The sequence below is a fragment of the Macrobrachium rosenbergii genome, chromosome 21 (assembly GCF_040412425.1).
Source record: "Macrobrachium rosenbergii isolate ZJJX-2024 chromosome 21, ASM4041242v1, whole genome shotgun sequence".
Taxonomy (NCBI): Eukaryota; Metazoa; Arthropoda; class Malacostraca; order Decapoda; family Palaemonidae; genus Macrobrachium; species Macrobrachium rosenbergii.
The window spans coordinates 26,940,644-26,950,643 of NC_089761.1; positions in this window are offsets into that span (position 1 = coordinate 26,940,644).

The following is a 10,000-nucleotide window of genomic DNA, read 5'->3' on the forward strand; positions in this document are numbered from 1 at the left end:
TACCAGTGGGATTGTAGGTAACTTGATTATAGCAGAATGCTGGACTATTACCAGTGAGATTGTAGGCAGCTTGATTCCAGTAACTTGACCGAGTGCTACCAATGGGACTGTACCTCACTGGAGTATTATTAGTAGCAGTTCTAGTCGAGTAGCTTGCTGGGGCCTTAGCACGAGAGTGTAAGCAGCTGGAATATTACCAATGGAATTGTGGGCAGCTTTATTCCAGTAGCTTGACTGAGTACTAGCAATTTGACTGTACCTCACCGGAGTATTAGCAGTAGCAGTTCTGGTCGAGTAGCTTGCTGGGGTCTTAGCAGTGGGAGTGTAAGCAGCTGGAATATTACCAATGGAACTGTAGGCAGCTTGATTCTAGTAGATTGACGAGTGCTACCACTAGGAATGTAAGCAACTTGATTCCAGTGGCTGGCTGGAGTACAAGCAATGGCGGTTTTAGTCTAGTAACTTTCAGGGGTCTTAGCAGTGAGACCGGAAGCAGCTTGATTTCAGTAGTCTGCTGCAGTCTTTCTAAAAGGAATGTAGGCAGCTTAACAACAGCACTAGCTTGCTGGAGAATTACCAGTGAGATAGTCGGAGGCTTAAAGGTTTGCAACTAGATTCCAGGAAGGTCAGTAACTCGATTCCATTATGTTGCTGGAATCTTCCTAATATGATTGGAAATATAATATCAGTAACTCACTGGAATTTTTCCTATAATATAGATAGAAATTTGATACCAGTTGCTTGTTGGAATCTTCCTGATAATACAGATGGGAATTTGATTCCAGTAGCTCGTTAGTCTTTTCAGTGGGATATTTTTTCATTATAGTAAATTGTTGGAGGTTTATTTAAATGGTATTCAGCGAATGTAATTCAAAAAGAAACAAAAAGAGGACGAGGGAAAGGATGGAGTTATGTATGAGGATTGTAAAAGTACGGAAACACTGTTGAACAGAAGGAATATTATGGAATCGAGGCAGAGAGTAAACGAAAAGGAATTATCTATGTTATCTATTTTAGGAACATTGTCTATTGAAATTTTTCAGATTAAAAAAAAAGGGCAAAAATGAATATTATAAACGAAAAGTGTTACTAAATGCTTAAAATTAGTAAAGAGAGAGATATGAAAAATGAGAAAAAAAATTATGGGGTTAACAGAGTTATAGGAAATGTTTCTCAGTTTTAGCTATGAATGGAAACGAAACGATAAGAGAGAGATAGAGAGAGAGAGAGAGAGATTCCTACCTGAATTTAATCGTGAGAGGAGAAAGAGAGAATTACATTAGACAATGTCTTACTCTCGAATGAGATCCTCAATTCATTTCACTGAGGCAGAGCTGAGGCCTTTATTGACATTACATGAAAGGAGGGGAGAACTACTAATGGCCCGGCAGTTCATTGTTCAGCCGTTACAGTTTAACACTCAAATGATTTCAAATCCACTTCCCCCCCCCCTTTTTTTATTGGCCACTCCATTGTTCAGTTGTTCATTAGCCTGATGGGAACGCTGTGTCAGGCTAAGTAGGGGGTCGGGAATAATGGGAGACACTTGAGGCTCTCAGAGCAGATTTTCCGTCTCTTGAATGGTTTGCCCAACGTGTGGAATCACTGCTGGTTTTCCTTTGTCGAGCGAGACGGAGAGTAATCCCTTGATTTTGGGGTTATTGGTTCAAGGGGACGAGTCTGAAAGATTTGTCGCTGATCGAATTTCATAATCTCTTAATGACAGTTCAGGTGAAACTTGATATTTTTTTTATATTTTTCATTAAATCATTCCTGAGACTCTTTCCGAGTTGACATCCTTTGCAAGCAGAAAGTAATCCAGCATTTGGTCTTCAGAACAGTGTGACCAAATCTCTCTCTCTCTCTCTCTCTCTCTCTCTCCTCAGTGTACTCTTTTGTTTTATCTTTCATGTAATCATTCCAAAAACTCTTTTTATGTTGACATCCTTTGCAAGCAGGACCTCAGCAAGAGTATTCCACCATTTGGTCTCCAGAACAGCGTGACCCAAATGGCTCTCTCTCTCTCTCTCTCTCTCTCTCTCTCTCTTTCAGTCCTAGGCACCGGTCCGGGTGGTCCAGGGGACGATAAAAAAAGACCCTTCTTGTCTGTGTCCACAAAGGGGGCTTCCACAGCCTGATAGCCATTTAAATTGCCATGTTGGTCCGATGGCCTCGCAGAGGAAAGATGGCTGAGGGGAATGGGGAGGTAGGGGAGGGAAAGGAAAGGGAAGGGAAAGAGTAGGGTGGCCCTTTTAGGTAGCAGGGCTGTCGTAAATTAGGCCCCGTCTGTATGGCTTAGTTTGCACAATTAATTTCTCGAGATGCAAACTCACCATTTTCTCTGATCAGGCTTTTTCTTGGCTGTCTCCAGATGCATTGAATTATGGGACTTCGGGAGACTCGAATATTCATGTTGTTCGTCTTTCTTGCATGTGGGCACAGTTCGTGACAAATGCTGACTTTGGACAGTGAGGTACAGAAATGGTGCCATAGTGATGAGTTCTTTATTTGTTGTCTATGAAGACACTGGCTGGTTGTCTCATCTGAAAATCTAAGTCAGTATTCACACGACAGCAAAAGATCATTGTTTGCTTTTCAGTGATATCTTCCGAATGACTAACTCATGCTAACCGTTATATGAAATGGACTTTCAACAGTGAATTCATGTGGTGAAAACGATAACTATATCTTGAGAGAGAGAGAGAGAGAGAGAGAGAGAGAGAGAGAGAGAGAGAGAGAGAGAGAGAGAGAGAATGTTATCAAATTGTAAGATCATTTAGAAGTGATATTGGAGCCGTGGAATATTAGACACTGTCGCAGAAAGTGGTCTGATAAATTTTCTGTTAAGCAGTGCTTCAGCAAGAACTCAGACATTGCCATTTTAAAATAACATCATAACTAAAGATTCAAGCAGAGCCCTCGGTGAAAGGATAGATAGATTGAAAATAAACAATTCTAGCAATGAGGCTTGGTTATCTTTCTATGATTATGACAGCATTCTGCTCAACAATAATTCTAGAATTCTAAGATTTGAATCTATGTCTTTATAGACCGTGGAATAGTAAGTGGGAATCTCCTCACAAACCGTTTTCATGTTTTTTTTTTTTTATACTCATTTGTTTTCCTCTTTGTAATAATTACCCAGGCACCTGAACGAAAAACTCAAAAACACAAATTAAGAATGATCATGATTGAGGAATACTGAAAAGCCTGTTTTTCCTTTTCAAATGGAGACTGTGAATTGAAAACTGAAAATTCAAAATCCAGTTTTAATCAGGACATGGTAGGACATGAAAACTTATCTTCATTGATCGTGGACTTAATCTTTCCCCTATCCACAGCTGTAACTTTGAAGATCTTTCCTCTATTCAAAGCTGTAACTTTGAAGGCCCGGTAAAATGCCCCTGTACCCGGTGTCTAAAAACCACCAGCGTCGCCAACAGGTGAATTGGATGTCCTGACATTGCACGTATCAGGAACCTGGGTTAGAATGTTAGCTGACATTCTACTAACACAATGTGGCACTGGAAGAAAATCGTAGTATATCGTCAGGTATTTTGAACGTTAAAATGCACTGGAATTATGCACCGAAATTTGTATCTCACAAATGACTGATCAGTTGAATACCCCGTCGTAACAGCGGATCCATTAGTCAGAAAATGATAGCGATATCTTTCCTTAACTTGATTACAAGCCATCCAACTAATGTCATCCCATGATGAGGTCTGGGATTGCATCATCTGCGCGTAATGGAAGGCCATCGATCAGGCTCCTATTTCTTTAACTTCATTACAGTTAATTACCTCTTGTGCGAATCGCCAGAACGATTTTCCATCGAGTTCTTCGTCTGGAAACAATTGTGTATGTGACGGCGTCCATATTTTCGGCCGAGCCGGAAATGGCCGGAATTAGAAGAAAACTTTCAATTAAGTCGTTGGCATAAATTTCCCACCCGAAGCTTGTATATATATACACGTTTTATATACGTTTCCTAAGGAAGTTATTTTCGTAATTTTAGCTTTTTATGGCTAATGCCATTATATATTATTTCTGCTTTTATTGCCGCTGACCACTCGGCTGTAAGAGAGGAATTAAAAGATGAAAAAAGGAGGATTTTTCATTTCGGCGTTCACAGGAAGTTCATTGACGTTCCGAAAGGAAATTATCGAGGCTCACATATATTTCAAAAAGTTATTTGTGCATTGCAGGAACAAAAAGGTAGCTGCCTCCTATTGTTTCAGATACTTGTAAGTCTTTATCTGTACGTTCTTTACATGTCTGTAGATCTTTGACTGTACTTAAATCTCATTCCAGTGGACAGTGTCTAATAGTTAGGTCAGGTTTTATTTATTCAAAACTTGAAAACTTTAAGAAATCTAGACAATGACCTGTACACTTTTTGCCATTCGTGTTTCAGTTAGCAAAACACTTACACCGGACTGGAGTCATATTATCAATGTTTTCGAAGCTTGGGACCTTGCCATAACTCCTTTACCGTGGACTTCCAGAGTCATAGTTTTATGTACCATCATTTTCTGTACACCCAAACAATCTGACGCTTGCTTATTAAATTTCAATATTTATGTACTAGCTCGTGCATATACCCTTACAGTAAAATATTCGGTACCATAAGAGGTCAAGACACTTCTCTATTGAGTAAACACTTTTCCTGAATTCCCATTTCCTAGAGCACCTGAACACGGTTTACAATGCGGAAATTTCTTCAGAAACTGAATCAGTAAAATTATCTACCTGTTTTTCTTAAGCACTCCGGTACAATATGTATAAAGATCGTGCTCTCTTCAGCAAGAGAAGGAGGTGTTGGTCTTCAAGAGGAGAGTTGTCATCTTTATTTCTGCAAATCCAGATAAAAAGAAAACGAAAATAAAGCAATACTTTTCAAACAGCTGTCCACGAAACTGTGGCTCAAATGGCCTCATTATAAGAGTAGAATTAATGTAAGCAAGCCATGAATAAGATCTTAGGTCTTGTGACAGTCATTTCCTCCTATAATATAAAAATTCAGTTTCAATGCCATTCATCTGCCACTCCCTACCTCCCCTCCCCTTCTCCCTAACCCCTCCCCTCTCCTCCCCCTCACCTCCCTATCCCCCTCCCCTTTGTGTAAGCAAGCCATTAATAAGTTCTCAGGGTTTCCTTATGTCAGTCATCTCCACCATGATATAGACGCTCAATTTTAATGTCATCCATCTCCCACTCCGTACCTCCACTCCCCTCCCCTTTCCCTCCTCTCCTTTCCTCTTCCTCTTCCTCCATCCCCCTCCTTCCCCTCCCCTCTCACTTACCTTCCCTTCCTCCCCATTCCTCCCTCTCCTTTCCTCTTCCCCTCCCACTTCCCCTTCCTCCCCTCATCTCCCTTCCCCTTTCCCCTCCTCCTTTCCTCTTCCCATCCCCATCCTCCCATCCCTCCCCTCCCCTCCCACTTACCCTCCCCTTCCCTCCTCCTTTCCTCCTCTCGTTCCTCTTCCCTTCTCATCCTCATCCTTCCTTCCCTCCCATCCCCTTTCTTCCCCTCCCCTTCCCTCCCTTCCCCCTTCCTCCTCCCCTCCATCCTCGGGAATGTTTCAGGGTGGGTCGGAGAGCAGCAGATGCCATACAGAATGGCATGGGTTACGTGATCTTTATGGGGCGTGAAAGTGTCCATTAAATAAACTATGTGTTGCAAGGCGTGTTCGACACATGGCTCCAATTTGTTTATTAATAGTGTTCGTGTAACGGATTGATATGCAACGGCATAGGATTATATGAATAATAATAATAATAATAATAATAATAATAATAATAATAATAATAATAATAATAATAAATAATAATATGTTGGTATCTATTTCTTGTCTATGATCATATTTCATAGTTATTTGTATTTATAATAATAATAATAATAATAATAATAATAATAATAATAATAATAATAGTAATAATAATAATAATAATAATAATCTTAATAATAATAATAATAATAATTCAGTTTCTGTCAGTATTTATTTCTTGTCTATGATCATATTTCTTAGTTATTTGTATAATAATAATAATAATAATAATAATAATAATAATAATAATAATAATAATAATAATAAGTCAATTTCTGCCTTCATTTTTCCATTCTCTTATCAAAAATCATATTTCATTTTTTCATTTATTTCCAGATAAAAGAAATCAAGATCGGAAGTATAAGTAACACCGCGAGGGTTTAACTGAATCCATGCACGCCTGAAAGGTAAGTAATTTCTAAAACAAAATTGAAAGAATGTTTCCCCCTTAACATTTTATGTAAAAGATATGAAAATATATATTTTTTTAATTTAATGGTTATTCTTGAGAGGCAATGACATTATATATTAAAACATTTCCCCCTTGACATTTTATGTAAAAGATATAAAAATATATATTTTTTTAATTTAATGGTTATTCTTGAGAGGCAATGACATTATACATTAAAAGAAAAATTAACGAGATATGAGTGTCTGAAGAATTTTTTTTTTAAATCTGTCTGGACAACACTTTGTTGTAAATTGATATGATGCGTGTAATCTGCAGACAGTAACTTTCAAAATTGTTTTTCTTTATATTAATCATAAGTATTTTTTTTTTTTTGCGTAGCTTTGCAACTCTCGGAGAAAGGACATTGGGTGATGTGAATATACCTGGCGCAGGTAAGCTTTATATGGATTTAATTCTAATTAATTTTTTTTTTTATTACTCGACTCGCACGAGTTCCGTACATGATACTTCTTAGTTTTATGTACTTTTATAAAAATAATAAATTTTTGTACGGCCTAGAGTTAACAACCTATCGCCAAATGCCAATAATAATAATAATAATAATAATAATAATAATAATAATAATAATAATAATAATAATAATAATAATAATAATTCAGTCTCTGTCAGTATTTATTTCTTGTCTGATAATATTTCGTAGTTATTTATATAATAATAATAATAATAATATAATAATAATAATAATAATAATAATAATTATTATTATTATTATTATTATTAATTATTATTATTATTATTATTATTATTTATTATTATTATTATTCTTCATTTTCTGTTTTCATTATTCATTTATTGTCAAGATCATATTTCATTGTTACATGTAAGATAATAATAATAATAATAATAATAATAATAATAATAATAATAATAATAATAATAATAATAACTCAATTTCTCCCTTCATTTTTCCATTCTCTTATCAAAAATCATATTTCATATTTTCATTTATTTCCAGATAAAGGAAACCAAGATCGGAAGTATAAGTAACACCGCGAGGGTTTAACTGAATCCAAGCACGCCTGAAAGGTAAGTAATTTCTAAAACAAAATTGAAAGAACATTTCCCCCTTAACATTTTATGTAAAAGATATGAAAATATATATTTTTTTTTAATTTAATGGTTATTCTTGAGAGGCAATGACATTATATATTAAAACATTTCCCCCTTGACATTTTATGTAAAAGATATAAAAATATATATTTTTTTAATTTAATGGTTATTCTTGAGAGGCAATGACATTATACATTAAAAGAAAAATTAACGAGATATGAGTGTCTGAAGAATTTTTTTTTTTAAATCTGTCTGGACAACACTTCGTTGTAAATTGATATGATGCGTGTAATCTGCAGACTGTAACTTTCAAATTTGTTTTTCTTTATATTAATCATAAGTGTTTTTTTTTTTTTTGCGTAGCTTTGCAACTCTCGTAGAAAGGACATTGGGTGATGTGAATATACTCCGGCGCAGGTAAGCTTTATATGGTTAATTCTAATTAATTTTTGTTATTACTCGACTCGCACGAGTTCCGTACATGATACTTCTTAGTTTTATGTACTTTTATAAAAATAATAAATTTTTGTACGGCCTAGAGTTAACAACCTATCGCCAAATGCCAATAATAATAATAATAATAATAATAATAATATCCAATAATAATAATAATAATAATAATAATTGTAAAATAATTAAAAGTAGTGTAGTGGGGAATATTTATACAAAGTTAAAAACGAAAATTAATAGGACTGATGAGGGATAGGGAGCAGTATCTGAAAGTCTCTCCTTTTTGTTTTGAACTTTGTACGTAAATAATTTTAACACTATTGTGTCTTTTAATACTCGATATCATAGCCTCGTTACAGGGTCGCCTTTGCTTAAAAAAAGATAATAATAATAATAATACACACATAATAATAATAATAACATAATAATAATAATAATAATAATAATAATAATAATATCCTTTATTTCGGCTCAGGACCACATACATACATAAACAATGTAGAAACAATACAATATAAAAAATTTAGATACGTGGTAAAAGAAGTTATAATAATAAACGTCTGCGCCCATATAGTTACTTAGAATAATAATAATAATAATAATAATAATAATAATAATAATAATAATAATAATTGCAGCCACATTTCCACGTTAGTATAGTATGCTTTTCACATCGCTAAATACTATTCACGTAATGGACTTCTAAAAGCAATGCGATATTATACATAACTGGGTATGTTTAGATGTATATATTTTAAGATTTGCGTAGAGCTCCATTAAACTAAACTTTCAGTCACTATTCTCTCCGACAGTCATGGTCATGAGAGTGAATATCTCATCAAGTTTTAATTTTTTTTATTAAATCAGTAACTAATACGTTTTATTAGATCAGTTAATGATGATTTCAATTTCAAACAAATTTAATTATATTGGTAATCACAACTGCAATTAGAACAACAACAACTGCCAAACTAATAATAATAATAATAATGATAATAATGATAATATAATAATAATAATAATAATAATGTACAATAATAATTATTATTATTATTATTATTATTATTATTATTATTATTATTATTATTATTATTATTATTATTATTATTCAGAAAAGCCCTATTCATATGGAACAAGCCCACAGGGACCAATGACGAAATTAAAACTTCCAAAGAATATTTAGGTGTTCATTTGAAAGAAGTAACAGAAGGTAATAGGCAATACAGAAAGATGAGACCAGCTATTAGAAAATAAAGAAGATAATAAATAGAAAATTATAGATTGTGGTGGAAGTTATTGTACAATCCTAAAGGTCCACCTTGACTGATTGTTTAGCAGCAATACCCGTGCTTGGTGCAAAAGCAATTGCATATGCAAGCAATTCTTGGAAAAGACAAAAATAAAGGCTTCAACAACTGCAACAATGATAACAAACAATATCAGTAGCAATGATAATTTCTCGTATAGGCTACACCATTACTATTCTTTTGAAGACTCCGTGACATTTTGAAATATACATTATGCAACTGCTTATTGTTGTAACTTCTTAACCCTTGTAGTTCCTCATTGGATGGGTCGGTATCGTTCTCGACTTGCACTTAGCTGGACCCGCGTTCGATTCTCCGACCGGCCGATGAAGAATTAGAGGAATTTATTTCTGGAGATAGAAATTCATTTCTCGTTATAATGTGGTTCGGATTCCACAGGAAGCTGTAGGTCCCGTTGCTAGATAACCAGTTGGTTCTCAGCCACGTAAAATAAATCTAATCCTTCGAGCCAGCCCTAGGAGAGCTGTTAATCAGCTCAGTGGTCTGGTTAAACTAAGGTATACTTAATTAATCCTTAATTCTTATCCCTTGTATCTAAATTTTGTGGACTGTATTGTCTCTATATTTTTATCTTTGTATTTGGCCCTGGCCTGAAATAAAGGGCATTATTATTATTATCATTATTATTATTATTATTATTATTATTATTATTATTATTATTATTATTATTATTATTATTATTATCCCGTGTATCTAAATATTTTGCACTGTATTGTCCCTACTTTGTTTATCTCTGTATATAGGCCTGGGCTGAAATATAGTATTATTATTATTATTATTATTATTATTATTATTATTATTATTATTATTATTATTATTATTATTCACCTGCTTTGATACGTTTGGCCTCGTTTGATTGATTAGAATTC